This window comes from Acipenser ruthenus, chromosome 3, assembly GCF_902713425.1.
Source record: "Acipenser ruthenus chromosome 3, fAciRut3.2 maternal haplotype, whole genome shotgun sequence".
NCBI lineage: Eukaryota > Metazoa > Chordata > Actinopteri > Acipenseriformes > Acipenseridae > Acipenser > Acipenser ruthenus.
The window spans coordinates 77,949,055-77,976,008 of NC_081191.1; the positions used below are offsets into that span (position 1 = coordinate 77,949,055).

At 36.9% G+C, this 26,954-nt stretch overlaps 1 protein-coding gene across 5 annotated transcripts in view; it reads right to left on the reverse strand.

Moving 5' to 3' along the window:
- The window catches only part of ctnnd2a (catenin (cadherin-associated protein), delta 2a), a 326,927-nt gene extending 301,262 nt beyond the window's left edge, over positions 1–25,665 (reverse strand). For 2 of the 5 annotated variants that reach the window (XM_059017247.1, XM_059017246.1), the window contains exon 1: positions 24,575–24,812. The gene's annotated coding sequence lies outside the window, so the exon portion shown is untranslated. Of the gene's footprint in view, positions 1–24,574; positions 24,819–25,646 lie in introns of those variants that run through there. The other 3 variants (XM_059017244.1, XM_059017243.1, XM_059017248.1) reach the window with 3 other exon arrangements.
- Between the last annotated feature and the right edge of the window lie 1,289 nt (positions 25,666–26,954).

Consider the following 26,954-nt stretch of genomic DNA (forward strand, 5'->3'; position numbering starts at 1 on the left):
TGTATGGCACCACCAAGACCCTGCCTAGATCAGGCCGTCCCTCCACACTGGATGACCGAGCAAGAAGGAGACTGACCAGAGAGGCTACCAAGAGACCAATGGCAACTTTGCAAGAGCTACAGGCTTTTATGGCCGACTGGTCAAAGCGTATATGTGCCAACAATATCCCAAGCACTCCACAAATCTGGCCTGTATGGTAGGGTGGCAAGAAGGAAGCCATTACTCAAGAAACCCCACCTTGAATCCCATTTGAAGTATGCAAAAAAACACTCAGGAGATTTTGTAGCCATGTGGCAAAAAGTTTTGTGGTCTGACGAAACTAAAATGGAACATTTTGGCCTAAATGCAAAACGTTATGTTTGGCACAAACCCAACACAGCGCATCACCCAAAGAACACCATCCCTACTGTGAAGCATGGTGGTGGCAGCATCATGTTATGGGAATGTTTCTCATCGGCAGGGACTGGGTCAGGATAGAAGGGAAAATGAATGGAGCAAAGTACAGAGAAGTCCTTGAGGAAAACCTGCTGCCCTCTGCAAGAAAGCTGAAACCGGGACGGAAGTTCACCTTTCAGCATGACTACGACCCAAAGCACACAGCCAAAGCTTCACTGGAGTGGCTAAGGAACAAAAAGGTAAATGTCCTTGAGTGGCCCAGTCAGAGCCCCAACCCAAATCCAATCGAAGATTTATGGCATGACTTGAAGTTTGCTGTCCATCAACGCTCCCCAAGGAACTTGACAGAGCTTGAACAGTTTTGTAAAGAAGAGTGGTCAAATATTGCCAAATCTAGGTGTGCAAAGTTGGTACAGACCTATCCCAACAGACTCACAGCTGTAATTGCTGCCAAAGGTGCTTCCACCAAGTATTAACTCAGGGGGGTGGAGACATATCCAGTTATGATCTTTCAGTTTTGTATTTTTAATATATAATTTTTTTCTCAATAAAAACTTTTTCCCTTAACAGTGTGGATTATGGTGTGTAGATAAGTGGAAAAAAATCTCCATTTAAATGCATGAAACTCTGAGGCACTGACACAACAAAATGTGAAAAAAGTTCAAGGGGGTTTAGACTTTCTATAGGCACTGTATAACTGCATTACTTTTCTTACAAATACATAATATAATGTGAGTTTTGCGTAAAGGAAAAAAAAATATTATTTTTACACACAACGAGGAGTATGGGCACTGAATCATAGATGTCTCTGTAAAAAACATATTTTACAATCACGTTATTGTAGCCAATAGCGTGATTCAGGGGGCAGGAGCTATGTCCTGCCAATCTCCCTATTTAAACCCCAAGTTAAGCCCTTGTTCTCTGTCTTGTGTTTTTCATTTTCCACCATCCTCCCCGCCTCCTCTACTATGCCGCTCTACCTCTGTAACGGTCTCCCTCTGGGGGGAAGTGAAGCTCACTTCTCAACCTTTAGAGGCCCAGCCATGCTGGCCTCATCCTCCACCAGGAAGGTTCTCCGCGAGCCAGAGAGTACCCCCGGCCAAATCTATCATAACTCTTTTGTTTTCCCATTCTCTCACCTCTAGGTTCCGCTTGGGGGAAGTATCAGTTGCTTCCCAGCCTTGGAGGCTGATCAGTTCGGTCACACCTCTACGAGGATGGTTCTCGGCAAGCCAAGGGCAAAACCATGTACTCACAAAGCACTTCTATCTCAATTCCCAAGGCTCTTACTCCACGCAGCCCTTGCTCCTGTCCCACAAATGGATTTTCTTGCCACAAGTCCCAATTTATACACACAATCAGCTGTTGTACTGTATGTCCTGTCCTAAAGGGACTCCTTTCGTAATGTATTATACTGTACACAACAAATTTTGTTTGCCAATTTACGTAATATTTATATAACAAGGTCAGCCACTGAAAACTGAACAAGGCCATCCTAGGCAAATGTTATGGTTTACTGAAATCCTATAAGTGCAGTAGTGTACAGTCTCTGCAATTTTCATTATTTCTGTAACTCCAAGAACAAACAACAACATATACACTAAAATTATTATTATTATTATTATTATTATTATTATTATTATTATTATTATTATTATTATTATTATTAAAATAAAGATCCATGTTCATTGTAAGGGTATAAGGATCCCATCTGACATCGTGATCATAGCAACCGTGTCATCTTGAAGTTCAATGCCATATTCAGGCTTGCGGTGCGTGAGACTGAAATGTCACTTTTCACAAGTCATCCTTTCTAATGCTGTCAGTCACATCTGTGAGTTCTGGGAGCCAAGTTTATTACCAGCTTAAAGCAACCAAGCATTGGGGCTCACACACATAACATAAACCAGGTTTACATGAATATAATGTAATGTAAAGAAGGTTACATTTTGTTTCTTTTAAAAAAATATTTTTAATGATATGAGCAAATGTAAACTATCCAAGCAAGAACACTGAAATAAAACTGAACACCAATATGAACCTGAATGACACATACAGTATGACTCACCACTAGTCGCAACACAGCTTCAAGTTATATTTATCAAGCAATAAGAGGAGGCATTACTGACAATGCTTTGACAGCAGTTTGTTGATGAATAAGAAATATACCACGCATTTTACACTTCATATTTTAACCTGGGAGTTTGCCAGTGGACTACCATTTTCATTTAGTTTACATTTTCAAGTAGTGACGCAATCAACATTTTACTTTTCAAAATATGTAGCATTTGTCATCGACAGTATCTATATTTCTTCTGGAAATGACACCACACACATTACATTTTCTGCAAAACATCACCTGCACTGTTTGAAATGTTAAAGGAGAAACAACAACCTGAAAAAAAAATAACTTCAGCAAAAGCATTCAATATAAGAAATAAAATAATACTCTGGTGCTTGCCCCCGTTTGCCCTCTTTTGCTTCTTGGTGAAGCAGAATTACCCGTCATACACTGATCTTTTCCCAGGCCCACATCTATCCCTCTATCTCCAGCTGTGCCCTACTCTGGCTATTATAAATGAAATAATTTAGTAGTAGCATCAAATAATCAAGACTTGATTTTTTAAATTATTATTTATGCAATGTTTTGCGTATTAAAATGTAGGGTGCCTTCTATCTGTGCGGTTTTAGAAAGAACTGATGTAGTGAGCTCATCGGCAGCTGGTCCAGCATAGACGGAGGAAGTGGGTATGAAACTTCAGTAATTAAACCAAGACACAGGTGTTTAAACTAAACCAAGGCATATAAATGCGTCTCACTTAATAGTGATGCAAGTTTCACCCGGGGCTGTATCATAACTACATGGGTAAAATGTACACGTTTAGCAGTGTGACTGCATGGCTAAGGGTAAATTTATATGATCTGTTCTGTTGCTGCCTAATAAATGAATGGTTGTTTGTTTTCTGATTGGCTGAAATGACCTAGAGTGTTGTATAAATACTAGTATAGAACAACCGGACACTGCTCTTCCATTGATTTCTATGGAGTGCATCAGTCCTGTTATTAGTCATTAACTACATGACACTAATTAACATTTTCTTTTTAAAAAGTTGCAGTATAATAGTGATAATGGCATTGCTGTGATGTTCCTCTGTAATAATGAAACTGAAATATATTTTCTTACCCATGAGAGATCAGGATTTTTTTTGTCCTCATGGAAATACTGTATAATCACAAAAGTCTACATCAGGAATTGACACGCTGACCAGATATACATAACTGGCCCCCAGGCACTTACAAATCCAGTCATTATTGCAGGTAATTCCCTCCAGACACTTACAAATCCAGTCATTATTTCAATTCCCTTTAGTGTTGAAGTATTCAGTGAGCTCCCTGCTGATGCTATCCAACTGTTCTGATGTTAAATTAAAAAACAGGCATGGGGTTCCACCAAAGAAACATCACTGAGCTGTTCATTTTAACAGTCAGACAAAAAAAAGTAAAACATGAACACTGAATAGTCTTGTAACCCTTTTGATTTGCTATGCTGTTCCAAAACAGCAGCATTTTATTTTTAAAACTACTTAAAAATAACATAAGTGTGTATCATATGGCCTATTTCATACGGGTTTCATAGGGGTCCAGAAAACAAAGACAAAAGGTATAGCTTTCAAATAAACATCTTGCATGGTTTTAACAAGCCATTATTTAAACCATGACGCTGAAACATGACACCTTAATGCCAATCTAGCCATCTGTGGTTAACATTTAATTAAGTATTGCTTCAAAGTGATACCATTTCAGACTTGCTTTAAAATGTGCTTTCAAGTAACTGAAACAGAAATGATGCACTAAAGTTAGCAAGGTCAGTGTTAATCAGGGTCTGCTTCAGAAAGATGTGCCAAGCAGCACAAATGCCGCAGTGACAGTGTGCTACATCTTGAGACTGAAGCAATTATAGAACTCTGAATACAAGTCCCTCAAAGGATATCTGAGCATGACATAAATGATAAAGAGTAATTAAAAGAGCCCTGCTGTGATCAAACAAGTCCGCTGCTTATTAACTTTTTCACCAACAGATTCTCTTGCGGCCCTTTTTAAATCCACCCTATTATTAAAAAGAAGTAGTCAACAAATGTGAAAGCTGTACTTAAAAATAATGATATGCTATCATAATGAACTGCAGAGACAGTGCATTTATGTGTATGCACATGCACACTTATACAGTGCTATACCTTCACACATATTGTATACACACAGTCAAAGAAAACATACAGTAAGTCCTGATTGTCTTCAATTAAACAGGTTTTTAATTAATCAAATTAGAATAACTAGATATAGTTCAGTGTTTCTATATAACGTAGGATAAGAATACTACGATTAAATAACAGTACGTCATGTGGTGATAGTCCAATGGCATTGCCTTATAAACACCATCTGTTTTGTTTTAACATTTCAAAACCATTATGTGCAACTACTTAGAAGAAAATGCAAATGCAGTATCACCTAAATAGAGAATTGGAATGTCACTGATCATTTTGTGTCAACATACAGTATACTTAGTGTTCTGCATTTTTTGGATTTTATCTATAAAAAAAAAAATCCGGGATTTTTTCTGAGTTTATTTTACATATATTAAAATAGGGATAAAATCGGTAATAAATAGTTTTTAATTGAAACATCTGTAAAAATATGGGGGAAAAATTCTCAGTATACACATGTAACAGGGCGAGGAGCCCTGTACATTGATTTGTTTATTTATTTTTAGAACTGGGTTTCCCCCTCCGCCCCTGTGCAGTTTATTGTTTTGTATTATGATTTATTTATTTCTATTTATTATTATTATTATTATTATTATTATTATTATTATTATTATTATTATTATTATTATTATTATTATTATATGACTGCGAAGCGCCCGTGGGTATTGTTTTTGTATTTATTTATTGTTTTGTAAATATGACGATGAGAGCTGTGTTTTGTTGTTGTATTGACGGCGTAGCCGTGTGTTTTTGTTTTGTATTGTTTAGTAGCGTGGATGGGTAGCCCCATCCACAGTAATTAAAAAAAAAAAAAACTCGTGCAGATTGTGGCCGAGGGGTAATAGAATAATTGCCAGCTAGTTAAACCCCTTGGCCATGGTATAAAAAGCCTGCAGCTCTCCATGTTCCGGGTGTGGGTGTTAGGTGTGAGAGCAGAGAGAGCGAGAGGAGCGAGAGAGAAACGAAACGAAACGAAACGAAACGAAACGAAACGAAACGAAACAAAACAAAACTTAAAAGAATAGTAATCAGGAACAGTGACAGCCATTGCCCAGCCTGACCTGTGTTGTTTTGTTTTGTTTTATGGTCGAGACTTGTTTTGTTTAAATATTTATTTTGCTCCGAGGACACCCTGGCTGACCTAGCCCTCCCTCCCCCCTCAATTGGCCGAGCGCCGCCCCCTGGAAGAACTGGGCGGTGCAAGCCATCAGGAGACGTGTCAAAAATCACACTGGACATTTCCATCAATGTGTTCCATAAGTTTACCAAAGCATCACCATTTTCTGTCAAATATTTACAATTAAGATTGGCAGTGTTAGGCAGTGTTTAGCTGATGGACAGTACCGTTGCACGAAATCACCAATACGCACCTCTGCAATAAATATTGTCTGCAATAAACAGTGGCTGTCCAACAAAGCACAGCGCTCTGACAAACTCATTAACAGTCATTCTGCGCTCTTTATTAAAGCACAGGTAAAAGCAGTCTAAACGTCTGCTGTATCCTAGGATACAGTGTAGGGCTGCTTATTACAATGTCAGAGTCAAAATAAAACAAAATAAAACAGAATTTTAATATAGTACCGGGAAAATATTGAATAATAGACAAAAATCGTGTATAAATCAGTAAAAACCAACGTCCTGTTAAAAAAAAAAGATTCTGTAATTTTTCTGTAAAATTTGGAATAAACCGGGAACGCGGAACACTAAGTATACTGTAGATTTGTTTGCAAAGTTCAGAACTAATATTCAGTGAACAAAAAGGGAAGATAACCTGATTCAATCTCCTTGACACAAAGAAAAAAAGTTTTTATATTCTATCATTTTCAAGTGTTAAAAACACTCATGTTTTACGGTTTAAAACAGCAAAGTTAATGATAAATACCTGGAAAGATTATTTTTTAACTGAAATTAACTGTAATGTAATTAACCAGTTTTTTTTTTTCTTTTAAATTGTAAGAAACATTAAAATTGAATGTTAAACATTTAAAAAAAACACAAAATGGAGTTTTAAAGCGCTTACGTGCTATTTTTAATAAACAAAATAAACAAAAACAAAAAAATAACTCGTTTTTTGGAGCACTGACTAAACACATCAGGAACCTAAACTATCTTGTAGGATGGCAAAGCCGTTTACCTGACAAATAAACAATAGACACACAGTTTTTAAACAAACATGAAACAAAAGGATCACACAGTACCATTTTTCTCATACACTTGAGCACACAATCAAGCGGGTTTCTTAGAACATAAGAAAGTTTACAAACGAGAGGAGGCCATTCAGCTCATCTTGCTCAGACTAGGAACAAATACAAACTTTTCTTCCACTGAGGAAAAGAAGATAAAAACGAAACAATTAAATCTACACCACCGTAGAGAGGTCTGGTTGGATTTCTTTTACAATTTTTAGCCTTTAGTATGCAAAAGAGAATAGGTTAATGTCTGAACATTATTGAGTACATAATTCAGCTTTACTCAGGTAAGAAAATAAGTGGACTTGTGATTTTAAGTATGCAAGTCCTTTTAGACAGCTGTGGTCAAACCTGTTAAAACACTTGATTGATTGACTTATTTCAGTTAAACATTTCACTAGGCTTCAACAGCCGATATAACTGACTGGCTAAAACCCCAAAAGTCTCAGTCCTAGGAACCATCACTCTGGCGGTATGCTGACTTAAAGAATAATGAGCCTTTTATGAAAACACTTTACTCTGGAACATGTGAAAGGTGTTGTAAAACAAATACATATTCCAATCTTATTGTTAGCCTGGAGTAGTCAGGAATTTCTCAGTAAAATAATGTGCAAGTCACTGTAATGACATGTAAATGAGTAATGGGTTTTTATCTCAAGTAAGGAAGGTAATTTTTCAGAAAGGCACTAGACATGTTTGTCAACTTGACTTAGGGAGCTTTGACCTACTGCATGGATCATTTTCATGTTTGATGTGGTAAGTGTTTTGATTACTGTAGCAGGGTGACTGCCCTGCACATGTGTAAATTAGTGTTGGTATAATTTGTATGGGGAAATGGGTTTATTGTGTGATTAAATTATTGTTTACAGACGGGCGTTCGATTGAGACTTGCTGCCTGCTAGGCCTGGTTGAGGGGAAGGGCAGCAAGTGATTGGCTGTGCTGGTTCTCAATCAGCAGGTGGGCGTGTCTTGACCGAGTGTCTGTCAGGTTAAAAACATCCGATGGAGATCGCTTGGGGCGACTGCAACGCCATGCCAGAGGGGAGCAGCGTACTCGGGAGGAGAAGGTTCGCTCTGCAGGAATGACAGCTACGCAACCCTGAGACTGCAAGCGGTGCTTGTGAAGGCAATGCCCAGCCAAGGCCGTATGAAGCAGCAGGAGTCGTTGTATGAATACCGGCTCATGAGTAGGTTAGTTAGGGGATAGTGATCCCAGGAAGTAATGTACAGCGAGGGTTACGTAGTGTAGCCGGTTTCTGGAGCAGGACGCCTCGTTTATAAGGCTAGTGCTCGCCCTCTGTGGCACCTTTTGTTTGTAGTTTTTATACTGTGTTTTATTTTGCCTTTTGTACAGCTTGCTGTATGTGTCCTCTGTGCGTTACCATCGCAGGTAACGTCACAACCCCTTTATTTACTTTCTTTTCGTATTAATAAATCCTGCTCGCCTGTGCTGGTGTTTCAACTCGACCTCCCTGTATTGCTTAAGCAGCGGTTACCCACACACGTGACACGAGCACCCTGTCACAGTTACCAATTTGAAACATTTAAATAACCAAATCATTTGGGCCCATACCATAAATAAAAATCAATAAAAATAATATTAGTACTGTACATTTGCAACAGTTATCATAAATTTTACCTATATATATATATATGAACACACACATACTTTTTCTTTGTTATATACAACGAGAAGTGATTCTAAGCACTGTTTGTTGCCTTCATCTACGTGTGTTTTCATATTTTTCTGCATTCCAATAACAGAAACAGCATCTCCGTGTCGGTGTCTTCTTAAGCAAAGATTCTTAAAAATCTGTATATCCGCTTGTATGTTGTTGTTTTTTTGCACAGCAGCTCTTTCACACTCACTACAGTACATCTTGCTGTCTCGATAAACAAGCCACAGATACTTCATCTCTCATTCAAAACGATTGTATTTTTCTGCATTACTACTGCTTACAACTGCTTCGGTCACTGTAGTACTCGTACAGTCAGAAGTAGATGGCTGACATGCAGATGGTTGGTCTTCTTCATGACAAACCCCTGAAGATGCTGACTGCTTAGAAAAAAAACTTCAGATTGACAACTGACTTGCTATCAGTGTACACTCCGCACTAGGTATTCATTTTTATGCTTAAAAAAAAAAAAAAAACTGTCAGGACATCCATGTTAAACTAGTGGGGAAAATAACAAAAGCACAACGTTAAATTAAGCGACTGCAAAAATGAAATGCGAGTTAAAAGTAGGATCAGGGATGAACAATTCATGTAATTTGTCAGCTCTGTTTGAAATAAAATTAAGGGGACCAGAATTAGGCTCAGGCAAGATATGAACTTAAAAGCAAAGATTGTTTTGTAATTAACAGCTAAATTTGTTTAAAGGGCTCACCTGATTAAAAATAAAACCAGAAAACTTCAAGCACTACTCTACCAGGGCACTACTTATCCAGGGCGACTTACAATTGTTACAAGATATCACATTATTTTTACATACACTTACCCATTTATACAGTTGGGTTTTTACTGGAGTAATCTAGGTAAAATACCTTGCTCAAGGGTACAGCAGCAGTGTCCCCCACCTGGGATTGAACCCACGACCCTCCGGTCAAGAGTCCAGAGCCCCTAACCACTACTCCACACTGCTGCCATGTGTGTGTACGCATTACGTCCAATTAAACATGAAACAGTACTTTAGTGTGGATGTTTTGCGCTGGACTAATTAAAACTTTTTGAGTAGGGCTCTCGAGATCGGTTATGTAGTGTGGACAGGGCCTAAAAGTAAACATCCGTAATATTGCTGCGTAAGCCAAATATGAGGCTTATTGCTGCCACCGACAGGACTGGAGTATACCTAAATATTTTGGAAATAGTAACAGAGTGGATTCGAAAGAGGAACAATTTAATAAAAAAATAAACACATTCGTTATTTTAAACATAAATATTCATCTCACTATGATATATTGAGTTTTAATGTCAGAATCGGTGCAATATTACTGTCAGTAGTCCCAGGTGAAAGAACACGGTAAAAAAAATAAGTTTTTTAAGCACAGTAGTCGCTGTACAATCCTACTAATATTATTAATCACATTAGTACAAGCTTGTGTAACTAGAGCGGCAGTTGGTCAGGTAGGCATTAATATTAACACACACTAATAGCACTGCCCTGCAATGCAAAGAAAACTGCGTCACAGTCAAAATGCAGTACATGAATATCTCTGCAAACCTATTCAGAATTTAGGGAATCTGTAATGTTTTTTCATGTGGGACTAAGTTTGGCATTTATTAAATGGGAATCGGAGTTATAGTGCACTTTAAATTTACTGTTTATGTGTATTGTAAAGGGTAGGGTCTGGCATATAAATATCTACATGTTTTTAAATAAAATACACATCTTTTGCCTCGTGAAACAGTATATTTAACTTGTTTACAGTATTGTTAAGTGGCTTAAGTTTTTCCAGTCTGGCTAAAGAATGGTAAGTTACTTTAGACACAGTAGCTAACTAAATGAAAGTTTTAGAGGGAACGTAGTAACAGCAAAATCTTAAAATCTATTCTGTACTGCACAGGGAGCCAGTGTAAGGAGGCTAAAACAAGGGTAATATGTTCACTTTTCCTGGTTTAGTCAGAATTCTAGTGGCGGTATTCTGAACGAGCTGTAAGCGAGACACCACACCTTTTGGGATACCAGAGAGACGTGCATTACAGTAATCAATTCTAGATGAAACAAAGGCATGCATTAGTCTCTTGGCATCAGATACACAAATAATTGGTCTAAGTTTGGCTATATTTCTCAAATGGTAAAATGATACTTTTGTAACATCCTATTGTTAGTCTCAAATGACCCCCACATTTTTCATTTCTAGTTTAAGATTTAATGAGAGATTACTATGGACAAGCTCATGTAATCCACATTTTTTAGTTGATTCTGACAGCCCACGAGCATAACCTCGGTTTTATTTATCTGAATTTAGCATTAAATAATTCTGAGACATCCAACACTTGCTGTCTGCAAGACAAGCAGCAAGTAACTCCCCAGCAGAAGTATTTCCAGATATAGTGGAAGTTCACTCTGTGTGTGCAGATAATATCACCTAACAGTAGTATATATATATATATATATATATATATATATATATATATATATATATATATATATATATATATATATATATATATAATGAAAATAACAAAGGACCTAGAATAGAGCTATGTGGAACACAGCAGACAACTTCAGACCTTTCAGATTGTGCCTCCCCAATAGAGACAAACTGAAATCTATCGGAAAGATCAGATTTGAGCCAGGATAGGACAAGGCTAGACAGTCCCACTGTGTTTTCAAGACGATTCAATAAGATGGAGTGGTCTACAGTATCAAAGGCAGCACTTAGATCTAAGAGAATTAAAACTGATGGAAAGCCCAAGTCGGAGCTTATCAGCAGATCATTTACAACTCTGACAAGGGCCGTCTCAGTGCTATGTGCAGAAACGAAAACCAGACTAAAACTTCTCAGATGCACCATTTAGAATTAGACATTTTTGTAATTGATTTGACACAACTTTTTCTAGAACCTTATCTGAGAATGGTAAATTGAGGTTGGCCTATAGTTATTGAGGACTTTAGTTGTGTTTGTGCTTCTTAAGCATAGGCTTTACCACAACTACCTTAAGTGCTGAGGGAACTATACCACAGGAAAGTAAACCATTTATAATTTTTATAATGTGGGTATGTGACAGTCTGACTCGCAGTGGTGACGTCACGGACCAGGAAGTAGAAACCAAAACAATGGATGGGCGGTTGAAGCTGAGTGCAACGGCACTCAGCGTATTTATTAATAAACAAAACAAAAGATTTAAACAAAACAACAAAACACAAAACAAAAGGGCACAAGGGCCAAACGAATAAACAAACAAACAAGTAAGTGTCGTGCTGGATCCAGCACGTTTTAGCAATTGTTTTTAAATGTTGTTCTTTCTCTCCGCTCCCCGTACTCTCCTCTCTACACTCCACCACGAGTGCAGAGAGCTGCAGGTTTATATACTCTGGCCGAGGGATTAACTAGTTGTTAATTATCTTATTATCCCTCGGCCAGAGTCTGCACGCGTTTGGTAAGGATGCTTGACTGTCAGCTAGTTAAATAATCAGTAGTTGATCAGCCATGCATCCTCACGGGGTTTTTAAATATAATAAAAGACGCAGCGCTTTTATCCGCGCCGCAAACAAAAATACAAATAATAATAAATAGGGGCGGGACACTCTGCCACAGGGTATTAATAGCACCAGAAACATTATTCTATTAAAAAATTGGTAGGAATAGGATCAAGAGAACATGTGGTAGCTCTCATATGCTGAACTAGTACTGTCAGTTCTTGTAAATGAATGAAAGAAAAAGTCTCTATAGTAACCTTAACAGTTCTAATTGGTAATATTGCACTAGAATCCTCCTTAATAGAAGGTGTCTGTGTATCTGATTTCTGATGTCCAGTATTTTATTTAAAATGTTTAAAAAGTCGTTTTAAGAGAGGAGCCAGTGTCAAAGGTGGGACTATTAAAGGGAGGGGGGGTAATTAATTTGTCTAGAGTAGCAAAAATAAATCTAGGATTATTTTTATTTGTTTCAATTAAATTAGAATAATCTAATGATCTAGCCAACGCCAGAGCCTTCCTATAATTAACCAGCTGGCCCCACCATTCGATGTAATGAACATGCAATTTAGATTCCCTACATCTCCGTTCTAATTTATGACCCTCATATTTCAGTTTACGAGTTACATCATGAAACCACGGTGAGCTTTTTTTAAAAGACACTCTCCAAGTTTTAACTGGCGCTATAGTATCTAACATATCAGTCAAGGAGGTGTGGTAGGTATTAATCAACTCATAAGGAGTCATGGACTGGCAATGAGCTCAATACATCAGAAAACTACAGCAGTTGAAGAATTAATTAAGAGTTTTAATTGTACAGTTAACAATCTTTCTAGATACTGGCAGATTAACCTCGAAAACAATGGCAAGATGATCAGAAATAATAAGATCTATTGTTTTAGGAGGCTGTGTGGTCCAGTGGTTAAAGAAAAGGGCTTCTTACCAGGAGGTCCCTGGTTCAAATCCCACCTCAGTCACTAACTCATTGTGTGGCACTGAGCAAATCACTTAACCTCCTTGTGCTCCGTCTTTTGGGTGAGATGTAATTGTAAGTGACTCTGCAGCTGATGCATAGTTCACACACCCTAGTCTCTGTAAGTCGCCTTGGATAAAGGCGTCTGCTAAATAAGCAAATAATAATAATAATATTGTTATGGCATTTCTAACAGCTAAATCACGACAAATAACCAGATCTAAAGTATGCGTAGGACCTTTAACATGCACGATATAATCCAAGGAATCCAGTAGCCTCCGAAATTCTAAGGAGTTGGTATCAGAATCAATGTCCACATGAAGGTTAAAATCGCCCAGTAAAAGAATCCTATCACATTCGACTGTCAATATAGATAGCAGATCATAACGTATTAGAAGGTAAATGTATTTCCTGCACCAAAGCAGGAGGTGACTGGGAGGAGTCAGCTGACTAAGCAGCGTTCTCGGTTTGTTTTGCTGCTTGTTTGATACGTCGCAAGATCCTTTTATCACGTCTGCTTGATGATATTAAAAATGTCTGTAGACGAGGTGAAACAAAAGATAACAAAAGAAAAGTGCAGGGTGTATATCATGTGGTAGATAATAGGTTGAGAGGTAAATCAGAAGTGTGGAATTGTTAGGGCTCTGGACTCTTGACCGAAGGGTTGGGGGTTCAATCCCAGGTGGGTACACTGCTGCTGTACTAGGTACTTTACCTAGATTGCTCCAGTAAAAAACCAACTGTATAAATGGGTAATTGTATGTAAAAAAGAATGTGATATCTTGTAATAATTGTAAGTCGCCCTGCTAAGAAATAAATAATAATAATAAATAACAATATCCTGGGAGACAGTCAGTGTCTAACTAACCTGCTTGATTTTTTTGAGGATGCAACATCGACAATGGATAATTGCAAAGCATACGACATGGTTTATTTTGATTTCCAGAAAGCTTTTGACAAAGTCCCGCATAAAAGATTAATTCTTAAACTGAACGCAGTAGGGATTCAAGGAAATGCATACACATGGATTAGGGAGTGGTTAACATGTAGAAAACAGAAAGTACTGATTAGAGGAGAAACCTCAAAATGGAGCGAGGTAACCAGTGGTGTACCACATGGATCAGTATTAGGTCCTCTGCTATTCCTAATCTACATTAATGATTTAGATTCCGGTATAGTAAGCAAACTTGTTAAATTTGAAGACAACACAAAAATAGGAGGAGTGTCAAAAACTTTTGCAGCAGCAAAGGTCATTCAAAATGATCTAGACAGCATTCAGAACTGGGCAGACACATGGCAAATGACATTAAATAGAGAAAAGTGTAAGGTACTGCACGCAGGCAATAAAAATGTGCGTTATAAATATCATATGGGAGATACTGAAATAGAAGAAGGAATCTCTGAAAAAGATTTAGGAGTTTTTGTTGACTCGTAAATGTCTTCATCTAGACAATGTGGGGAAGCTATAAGAAGGCCAACAAGATGCTCGGATATATTGTGAGGTGTTGAATTTAAATCAAGGGAAGGAATGTTAAAACTTTACAATGCATTAGTGAGACCTCATCTAGAATATTGTGTTCAGTTCTGGTCACCTCTCACCTCAGAATTATCCCGGGTTTAAAAGGCATGCCATATGTAGACAGGCTAAAAGAATTGAATCTGTTCAGTCTTGAACAAAAAAGACTATGCGGTGATCTGATTCAAGCATTCAAAATTCCAAAAGGTATTGATAATGTCGACCCAGGGGACTTTTTCGATCTGAAAAAAGAAACAAGGACCAGGGGTCACAAATGGAGATTAGATAAAAGGGCATTCAGAACAGAAAATTGTGAGGGTCTGGAACCAACTCCCCAGTAATGTTGTTGAAGCTGACACCCTGGGATCCTTCAAGAAGCTGCTTGATGAAATTCCGGGATCAATAAGCTACTAACAACCAAACAAGCAAGATGGGCCGAATGGCCTCCTCTCATTTGTAAACATTCTTATGTTCTTATGTGATTGGATTTGTTGCTTGTAAAACCTGCCATCATGTTTTTGTGTACCACAGCCACAAAACTGGTACATCATCTCTGCGAAAGCACAGGTATATCTCCCTTTCTTTGCTGAAAATGTGCGACTCTTTTTAGCATGAGAAGGCCATTTACCCATTTACCTGTTTCTTTTATGCTGTATCGTGTTTTGGCCGCACACTTCTTATCGTGTTTCATAACATTCTCACGACAATGGAAAGAGAATTTGGAGTTTCTAAACTGCACGGAAACCTCCCGCCACTGAGGATTTTTAAGAACAATTATAAATGTACAACATATCTGTCTGCAATCGCACATAAAATATTAAAAATGCATGCTTGATTTTACTACTTTCTAAGCAAGAAACTCTAAGCAAGAAAGAAACAACTATCATATTATTGTATATTCTTGCAAGTTTAAATCCGTTAAAATAATTGTATACCTTTCACAAAATGCGTCTTACCTCTGGCTCCAAAATAGGACCTGGAAAGTATCACCATAGCCACACACACTCTCCCCGTCTGTCTTCTGTCTCACGCTGCTGTATTTTTTTCATTTATTTTTTTACAGAAAACAAAACTTGATTTACATTACAAAGAGGGCCTCTACAGCGTCATAACATTTAGTGTTTACAAAGCTCTAGGAGCTGGAAAAATGAATGCACTCATCTCTGTTGTGTTCTGACTTGACTGCTGCTTCCTATGGAAAACTTTACTATCAGTCACAATGCTCCTCTCTAACAACCCATTGTCATTACATTTATGGATGGGTAGAAAGCAATGTGTCTGCAAGAGACAACGCGACAAGTAAAATGTTACCATTATTTTCTCACTGAGCTTACTGTGGTTGTGTACATGATACAGTGGGAAATTGCATTTGTGCACATCAAATATACAGGTACTTGTTGACAAGCCACAAATGGGGATATTAAATGTAAAAATATTATTGGTTACAAATACTGTATATAACCAAATGTACCTACTGAGACAGAAATGCTTGTAACTTGGAGAAAATTCAAGCAATGGTGAAGAAACATTTGGACAAATAAAGTGTATTCACATTACCATCTCTAATAATACAATGAAAAATACACGTGTCACACTACATTTTTCCATACATGTGGAAAACTGCTTATCCAACTGTGTGAAGCTTGGTATTGACATTATTTAACATACATTATTGGCAGTACCAGATTGGTGGGATATACTGTATGGAGGAGGTTCTCTGTATGTACACCTGTCTGTCTGTATGTCGCTGTTGTACCTGTATCTTAAGAACACAGCTAACCCATATACTATAAATCAGTAATTTAATATTCTTTATTGTGATAGTAACATCTAATTTGCTTACTTTGACAGCTTGGTCTTAAATACCACTTATCCAAGTTCCATGAAACTACCCATTGCCCTTTCTTGTTATAGTATACTATACTGTTGATATACTGTACGTCATGGTCATCAACTTTGATACAGTAGCTCTAATTTGGCAAATATGTTACTGATATAATGTTTTTTTCTTTTAATGATATGATACTCAAATATCATAATGGTTAATCCATTAACCTAAATATTGAAATACCTAAATATTGAAACCACTACCCCTGACATTAATTGACATGTTTTCCCCCTGGCTTCAGGGAGAACCTCAGAACCTTTCATTTTGCTTTTAGACACCATCTTGTTCCCAATGGTATCCTAGTCTGTAATCTATAAATGTAAAACAGATGTCAAATTTCTGGGGTTTTTTTTGTTGTCTTCTGCTTTCAGATATGTTATCAAAATATCCTGACACATCTTTGGTAATAAAACAAGGGAAATACAAACTTGCCAGTGACTCCTTGGGAACGTCTGTAATGTCAATGTCAATTGCCGCAGTGCCCAAGCTGCTTGCCGCAATGCCTCTCAAATTGAAAAGAAATTACGGCAAAAGTTGCCTGTAAGCCCTCCCGTCATTGCTGCCGGTGTCTGTCAGCACCAGCACATCTGATCTACAACCCATTCACAAACTTGTTCAGCATCAGCTGGCCCATTCTGTCACAATTCAGTTTAATTTATCACAAGTCTAATCTCATCCTGTGAGAAAATGACTCATTATCATGATGTATTATTTTTGCCATTCTTTTTACTGTGCACCTCCCAGCAGTAAGCCACGAGAAAGACTGTACTGTATCATTGGTTAATGACGGGCAAATGGAGGGAGGGATACTGTTAGACCAAGCTCAATATGACCGCGTTTCCAGAACTTTCAATCACACATGTTCACTGGCAGTGTCACTGTGTAATCTTTCTGTCTGTGAGCCCCGAGCCAACACAAAAACACTTAAAAAGAAAGAAGGAAGAGCTGTCTAAAGCGGCAGCGAAGTGTTCTAGGATTTACCTAATGTTCAGGTAAGCAATGGGTGCACAACAATTTGTCCCTGACAATAATAATAATAATAATAATAATAATAATAATAATAATAATAATAATAATAATAATAATAATAATAATAATACAGTAATAATAATGTGAACTTAGAGTTGTCAAGTACAATACTCCATAAAGGACGAGATTAGATCGAATGAAATCGAATTGTGACAGAACGGGCTTAAAATTGCAATACTTTAAAATGCAATGGTGCAATACACATTCTAACTCCTTTCATGTCTTCAGTGTATATGCATTGCTAATTTATATAGACATTTCAATGACAGTTGCTGTTTTGTAATTTGATGTTATTCCCCACCAAAACACCAAATGCTAAAAATGAACACAAATAGGTAGATAGTTACTAGTTTTGCTCAAATTCTTGCACCAAAAAAAACCAAAAAACTGAGCAAGCAGCTATGACATGGTTCAAGTAGCAGCTCCCTGCATTATGAAATGAGTAGGAGAGATAACATAATAGTGAACAAAACACAATCTTGAGAAGTGCATCGATTTCTGTTTTCATTTATTTGTGTGTAATACCTTCTCACTACCTTACATAGTTCTGCTTTTTAACTAGTAAAATGTGTGCTTTCACGAAAGGGGTTTGAATGTATATGCTTAAAAACAGCATACCATTTTTTTTTTCCTGAATCGAGTATCCAGCAATGCACCATAACAAAACTGTAAATCCTGTGCAACTGTAAATTTCAAGACCTGTGAAACTATATGAAGTTTCTATTTCAATTTTATTTTTCAAAGCCGTGTTGTTTGTACAGATTTTGTAACAGCGGTTAGCAAACAACAGTTGTGCAGACTTCAGACGGAATTTGACCACTATCGTTATTAAACTCCAGCCATGGGTAAATCTTAAGCCAGTTTATCTGAAAATCTCTTTTTTTAACTTTCCCTTCACTGACATCGGTTATTTGTGCTGTTGTATCTATCACAAAGGCTGTATTGAAGCCTCTAGTCTAATCTATGTATTAGTCAGTGGTGTGTGACCAAGTTTAGGGCTGTGTTACAAGGTTCGAAGATTCGTTCGCTCGCCAGGAATTCGAAGGTAGCTTTAAAACTTCGAAGGTTCGTCAAGTTGCATTCACACACTGTATGGTTTTTTTTTTTTTCCCCCGTTAACAGAAACCGTTTGACAATGTGTTAATACTATAAAATCACACATTAAATGTCACTCACATGCAAAATGTAATCTTTTGATTTGTATAATGCATATTACGTAAACAAAAGTTTTTGTATTAAAATCTACGTCCATTGTACCAAATCGTTATACGTGCGGTAGCAACTCTATATGGCGCCGCTGCCGTGTATGGAGTAGGCCATAGTAGGCCAAAGCACTGGGGCGGTACCTATAGCGGTTGTAGTGCTTCAGTAAAATAGTGTACCTAGTGTACAAGACAGTGTAAGAGAAGTGATATGGTAGAATATGTTTGAAACATACAAAATATACACCAACACTAATCATTTTAATTTCGAAAACTGAGCACCGTCAGCCCCTCCCCCCTCCAGCTTGTACTTTATCCAGAGGCAAACCTTTAATTTCTTCATTCACTATCTCCACAGCAAAGCGCTGTATAGCGTAAGCTGTATTGAAAGAAATGACTCAAAACCCCTCTGCTGTTTATGATTTTTTCTGGGGTCACTTGAAAACTGTAAGTTCATACTATTATTAGTATTATTATTAATATTTTTAGTAGTAGTAAAATGTGACTGTGACCAATAACCTGCTTGGAACGGTGACTGTTAAATAAAGCTTTGTCCGTTGCAGTTGGTGCTGCTGCAGCGCACACTTACTGTATAGATCGCAAGCAGCATCAATTACGTGTAAATAAAACGTGTATTTTTATTTTTCTTCAAATTATAAAAACACGATTATTGTTTATATAATATTTTTTTTAAAAAAATACATGTGAATGTTTTATCCTATTTCTATGGATTACCTGTAAAATAATAGGATTTTCAATAAACTATAAATCAGTAGCTATGGTGACGTCACCAGTAAATTATGCAAATTAGTGCCTGAACCTTCAAAGGTCAAAATGTACCCTTCGTTGCAGCCCTAACCGAGTTCAGTAAAAATAAAAGACCCTGAATATTTATTTTTTGCTAAATTATTATTTTTTTCACTATAAAAAATGTGTTATTTTTAAATTGGATTTTTTTTCATACAATTTTATTTTTACAATGGAAAAGTGACCTATGTTTTATTTTTGTAACAATTAGTGTGTGAATCACTCAAAAAACATTGATTTGTGTTTGTTTGAATTCACATTCCATCAACATAATAGGCTCTGTATTTATTTTTTGTTGTTTTTTTGTTGAGTATGAAATTGTCTTGGTGCCCTTGGGTTGGATTTATTTTTGCCTTTTTGCCCCTTAAAACTGCAGTGGTTAAAGAAAAGGGCTTGTAACCAGGAGGTCCCCGGTTCAAATCCCACCTCAGCCACTGACTCATTGTGTGACCCTGAGCAAGTCACTTAACCTCCTTGTGCTCTGTCTTTCGGGTGAGATGTAATTGTAAGTGACTCTGCAGCTGATGCATAGTTCACACACCCTAGTCTCTGTAAGTCGCCTTGGTTAAAGGCATCTGCTAAATAAACAAATAATAATAAGTGATATACAAAGAACAACACTTCAGGAACCATTATATAACAACGAGGGGAAGTAAGAACTGTAATAACAAATGAACTAATCAAAATTGTATTTTAAAATTAGATCAACAAGCAGTAAAATCAGAACACTTAAAAACATATTGATGATGTGTGAACCTCACTATATAAATCATATAAAACTGTGTAACAAGTGACCTTTTAGAATGAGGTTTACATCTAAATAAACTTAATTTTAGCATTTCATTTTTTTTTTCAATTTCATTTTTTTTTTTTTTTTAACAGTAGCTGCAATAGAATACTCCAACCAAAGCAAGTAGAGCAACATGTTTTTAATGGGGGACAAAAATACATTCTCTCCAACAATACTGTCCCAGTATTGGAGGGTTGCATACACTGAATACTGTGTAAAATGGTAAACATACTTTAACACCTTCTGTCACAATATCATCCTGGTTTTTATATTTGTAGGTGTCAACATTTTATTTTAATAAAAAATACAATTCTGAGTATCTATTGTAAAGGACAAGTAATGAAACAAACTCAAAAAGCACAAGACCAACACCATTAGTACTGTTTATTTAATTTATAACGGAAACCCAAAATTATGTCCAAAATTAGTTTGTAGTAAAAAATCCTCTCACTGCTAAGAAAGATGAATTATTCATTGTCTGAAAAATTATGATTATCAGCTCTGAAAGGCAGGTTTCTTTTGGTACCCAATTAGCCTGTAAAGGGCTCCATAGCTAAACCAATTATGAAGCTGCACGGTAATAATGGTGACAGGTACAAAGTGAATAACAGCTAGCAAAGCATGGTTGTCATTCTTTGCACATTGGTGATGTTAATGCTGTTCATTTTCTCAACTGTACCAATTGAATAATTAGCGATAATTGTAGTGTTACAGAATAGACCGCGGCGTTTACAACACCCTGCCTACTTGCCGTGGCGGCCTCTTGTGTACTATTACTATTACTGTTGAAAATGTATTCTCTTTCGCTTTTTTAATTTGCATATCCTGGATATCCCCTCAGTTTCCCTTCAGTTGTCTGCTCTTTTCGTACTTACACACACTGCTACACTATATTACACACACATTGTAAAATTATGATGCACAGTGTTGCATGACCTCTAGTGGTGTTTGAAGGTCTGCTTTCTTGTCTTGAGGGAAAGTAAAAATTGAGTAAAGGCATTATCAAATGTACAGCCATTGGCCATTGACAAAATACTCTTTTGACAATTTAAAAGGAAGACAATTGTTTAGCTCCTCCCCTTCATCCCTCCTTAATAATCACCCAAACTGGATTTACTCTGGGTAGACTCATAGACATGTACAGTCTTTCCATGCAGCCTTTTTTGCATGCCTGCTTAACTGAAACCAGTTATCTGTGTGTTTTCAAAAACAGAACGTTTCTCAAAGTATGAGAAGAACAGATGATGAAATTTAGATCAAATGTGGTACAAACTTGGTTCCTAATTACTTTCAAGGAAACCCATTAAACAGAATGCCATGCCTGGGTGATAGATGCTACAGCGGCGCTGGCTAGGGGCAGATAATTTATGGAACATTAAATGTCCAAGAATACCCAACTTTCTTTGTTTTTGCACCATCGATTTAGAATATGAAACCTATTCAAATTGAAACCTGCAACTCAATCCACTGTTTGCAGGGACTCTAATCCCTGTTAATCAGATAGTTACATCAGCATCAATATGTCTGGAAAGCAATCTAAACAAAGGTGTTTATCTTTTCCTTCTGTTTTCTGTGTGTTTTTTTAATGTAAATGTTCTCCTGCTTAAATCCCTTTCTAGTTTGGAAAACCATGCTAAGGGTAGAAGGTACCCACTGTTCAATCCAGAAAACCATACTATAATTCCCAGCAACCGTTTTTGATGGAAGCAGTTTTGGACCCGCTACAAACACTCCCATAGGCATTGTCTGCCAGAAGCAACAGCTGATCAATAGCCATCCACTCTTATGCTAATTGCATAGTCTTTTCCCTTCCCCAAAGGATATCACTCACCTCATTGCCAACTAATCCCGTTCTTTACACGACTGATAACACTTGCTTTGCAGACTCAGACATTTAAAGATGGGACTCATTACCACTCGTAATGAGGGCAAGTTTCTATGCCTGGTCTAATGGACTCCCCAGCCCATGTTTTCTATAAACTCAACCATAATGGTATTGGACGATATCAACACAGTATATCACCAATAATATTTTTGAGCCTCAGTTGACCAATTAAGCAGGATGTGGATGTGTGAAGTTTAAAATAAAAAATGAATGTGTGTGTTCAGGTTGTTTAACATGATTAATGTTTAATATGTATATGAGTGAGCTGTTAAAAAAAAAAGATATGTTTTTTGTGGGTTTTTTTATTTTGTTTTTGTTTTTTAAATAAGATTTTGTAATTGTAATTAAGATTTTTGTAATTTTTAGATTGGCATCCCCTGTGGCACAATATAGAACATTACCAACTGTGTGCATTATTTTATTACTAACACAATAATGACAAGTTATAAGTAATTTTGTGGAACAGAATTAAGCAACCTGTCAGAGCTGAAATATCAGTATCCTGCTGAGATCACTGGCCCCAAATACTCACACTTACCCCAAATACTGTAGAATCCATGTAAACTAAAGGAAATTACTCTGCATTGTCAAATAAGTGTTTTATTGTGCATGTTCTACTTGTGCCACCATTCTATATTTTTACAATGCTCCAGATTCCAAATTCAGTTCCATGATTTGAAGATTCCAGCTGCACGAAACATCATAGAATAATAATAGGCTATTACAATAATGTATGCAAAACTGCAACGCAATAATTACACAAAAGCTAGAGTTCCAAGGTCATCATTGCCTCTTCACCATAGATACTGGAGTATTATGATAGCAGTACTTACAAGATAATAGGCATAGAAACATTGTCAATAACAAAAACATGCAATTTGAGATTATCAACTGGTTTCCATAACTGTTGCCAATCTACCCAAATACATAGTCACCTGTACTGAATAACACCATTCTTCAGGTCTTACTAATACCTCCACCACCACACATGCACACTATCTCAATTAATAAGCCTATGTAATCTACGACTGAATGTTGATTTCTGCCTTTTTCTAATACTGCTCTGGTAGTCTAGTGATGGGAATATGCCATTGCACAGCAGGCAGTGTATGCATTTCCAGGTTTGTGTGTAAGCTTAATTAGACACACTTGAGGCTTTGATTTCTAGGTGGTCAAAAGCTTGGCTTGAAAACCTGGAATTGCACAAACTGATAAGCAAACTGAGTCTTCGGTCCAACCTCCATAGTGACTTTAATTATGTCCTTAAACCTTTCAGTGACTGTCATGGTTTAATTTCTTCCTAATGAATAGATCCACTTTCCACATACGGTACTTTACAGTTAATTCTAAATACAGTAGCATGTATATCCCAGGGTAGAAAGAATATAGAAAATCTGCATACTGTTTTCACAGATTATTTTGTTACATTTCATTCACTTCATGTGTTCTACTGTACAATGAGCTGGAAGTTGGAGTGGTTTCTCAACTGCAGACTCAACAGTGAACGCAAAAAAAGGATGAAAATCCACTGCATTTCAATAGCACACCTGCTATTTATTAATTTAAAAATAATAAATAACGACTTAATCTACCTGATGACTGCTTTGGATAGCATGCCAGAATCAACGTGCTTCTGAGTAAACAAATGTTTTAAAATAATATATCTGTTATGTTAATATGATAAAATGTTGGTACACACCTTGTTCATATAACTGTGAGTGCCTATGATACAGTAACGAGTCAACAACCACAGCACCATAGTGTGGTGCAGATACAATTATATCAATAGCTATATGCATTTTTTTTAAAAACTACGAAAATCTATGAATCTACGAAAGTCTTGAGACAGGCAGCAGTACATCAAATGAACCGATTCAGCCTAGTCTATGCAAAGGCAATCGATGCAAACACATTATAGACAGAATGACGGTAAGAAAAGGAGACGCATCTTTCTTCCAGTCATTAATTATACAGGAGTCAGATATCACATTTCACCTCTCCTTTATAAAACAATGCTCCTATTTTTAGACGCCAAGCTCCTTGGCTTGGAAACAACCGTGTTTTTTGTTTTGTTTTTTTGTTTTTTTTAAATTATTATTATTATTATTATTATTATTATTATTATTATTATTATTATTATTATTACTATTATTATTATCTAGAGCAAACCAAGGCAAAATATGGATGCTTATAAAACACCAATAATTCGAAATGTAGGTCACTAGGCATGAAAGTACACCAAGAAACCCACATTGCACAGCAGCATTCCAGTCAGCCATGGACATATATTTCTGCTAGAACGTTATAGATACTGTTAAATTTAAAAAAAATAAAAAATTAAAAAAACCCACAACATTTTTCTTCCTTAAAATATACATTGTTATTATTATTTGCAAGAGCTGATGCTGTGCAGTTTCCTTTAACAGCAGACAAACGAACATCATGCAAGGCAAATAAGAAAAAAAGAAAAACAACTGGAATGACATTGCACTTACCAAATAATATCCTGGGGAAAAAAAACTCTCTCCTTTACCCCAGCCCCCCACCCACCCCCCTTTCAGTCCAAAATGTAATTGAAACTAAATTCAGCTTTCATGCCCTGCTGAGATGCAGAACTGGACCATTTGCTGGATGTTGGCCGAAAGAGGAAAAACAGCTGTATTACCGGATCACCGTGATGCCCAGCTACAGAAAGGCAGCTGCGCTGGTACTCCACTCCCGTCTAGAACAACCCGCTCCCAGACACAGCACCGAAGCACCTACTCTTTTGCACTAATAGTACAGGAAGCCTACAGGGCGACACCTGGTGGACAACCACGGTAATACACATTCGATTTTTTACTAGCCAATAAACAGACACTGTGCATGATTGACAATAATCCCACATCCGGATCTTTATCCAGCATCAATGCATCACCAAACAAGTTTCCCTATCTTTATCGGTTGTCTAAAACGAGTGCTATTGCTAATGCTTAATCCTACTGTTTTTACATTAGGATAAGACATTGCACGCACTCCATGATTTGAGATATGAAAATAGGTACGCTTGTGTTCAATTAAGAGAGCAAGCAGCTCATAGTATGGTGGTGAGCGACCTGCTTCCACGGGGTTCTGCTGACATGCTTCTCTGAGAATTTTTGAAATGTTAACTTTACAATATGCAATTTCCTGCAACCTAGAATGCACATTTTTACATTTAGATACAACTTAACCCTGCATGTTTTTTGAAACATTCTAAATCACTAAGCATTCCATGAATTGAAAATCTCTGGGTTTAAAAGAACATTAATTAATGGGGATTTTTCCTCTGGGATAATTATTGATCTAAATGAGTGAGGAAGACAATGACTGGCTAAACTGCCTTAAAATCAATACATTTAAATTAAATTAGTATTATTACAATCATGTGTTCCCTTAGAGATAAGGGATAAACGAGATGGGTTAAGATTAAGAAATCTAGAAGTTTCAATGCCTTACAAAAACACCCGTAAAATATTTTTCTTAAAATTTCTTCAGTTTTTAATCTCCAGCACCCACCCCACATGTAATAATATTAAGAATTCTTACCTTATATATTCTTCCAAGCAGTAATGAACGTGGTTCTGAGTGCTACTGCTCCTGCTCGGAAATGAACCAAAGAAATTCTATAATAATAGAATATCTTTGAATGGACTGTCTACCAACATCTTTGCTGTCTACTAACTATCTGTCTAGCAGGCAGCACCATGGGGATGTGATGCTAGCACACGCATGCCTCTAGTGACTTGGTGGGGCTGTGCAGAAATAAAAGCTTCAGATGATGCTCAAAATTGTATTGGCTTAATCGGTACAGTTGGTTGAAGGCTATGGGATTGGCAGCCCATACACTGTATATGGAGCTGTTATTATTTTTTTTTTATTATTTATTTCTTAGCAGACATCCTTATCCAGGGCGACTTACAATTGTTACAAGATATCACATTATTTTTACATACAATTACCCATTTATACAGTTGGGTTTTTACTGGAGCAATCTAGGTAAAGTACCTTGCTCAAGGGTACAGCAGCAGTGTCCTCCACCTGGGATTGAACCCACAACCCTCCGGTCAAGAGTCCAAAGCCCTAACCACTACTCCACACTGCTGCCCCACAAAGCTGTAACACGTTTTATTTAAGTAATACCCAGAATAACACTTTTATACAATGTACTGAAGTATATTTAAAGGTTGATTTGATGTATTTATAGCATAAAGAACCTGCAGTATCTGTGGTTATCCCAGGATTGCCCCTAAAACATGCTTGTACCTATAGAATGTTTGTAGGATCCTGTTTCTTTAAAAAAAAAAAAAAATCCAGTTCTGGATTATCTTGGAGGGGCATAGGTTGATCATATCTTAGTCTAATTATGTTTATATTTTAAACTTTATGTCAGATGTTAACCATAATGCAATATATTTCCCCACTTGACCAGCCTACCTATATTCAAAGGGCATAGAAAAATATGTTTGTCCCTGAAAATCATATTATTTTTTTGGAGCTGGGGATCTTGTCATCTGAACTGACCTGGTGTTGTACATGTGATACTGTTGTCAGAATGTGATAGTTGAGCCATATGCAGATTTATTAGGTTTTCACGTTTTCCTAAATACATTCACTAAATCAAAACCATTTACATGTAATAATAATAATATTTATTTCTTAGCAGATGCCCTTATCCAGGGCGACTTACAATTGTTACAAGATATCACGTTATTTTTACATACAATTACCCACTTATACAGTTGGGTTTTTACTGGAGCAATCTAGGTAAAGTACCTTGCTCAAGGGTACAGCAGCAGTGTCCCCACCGGGGATTGAACCCACGACCCTCTGGTCAAGAGTCCAGAGCCCTAACCA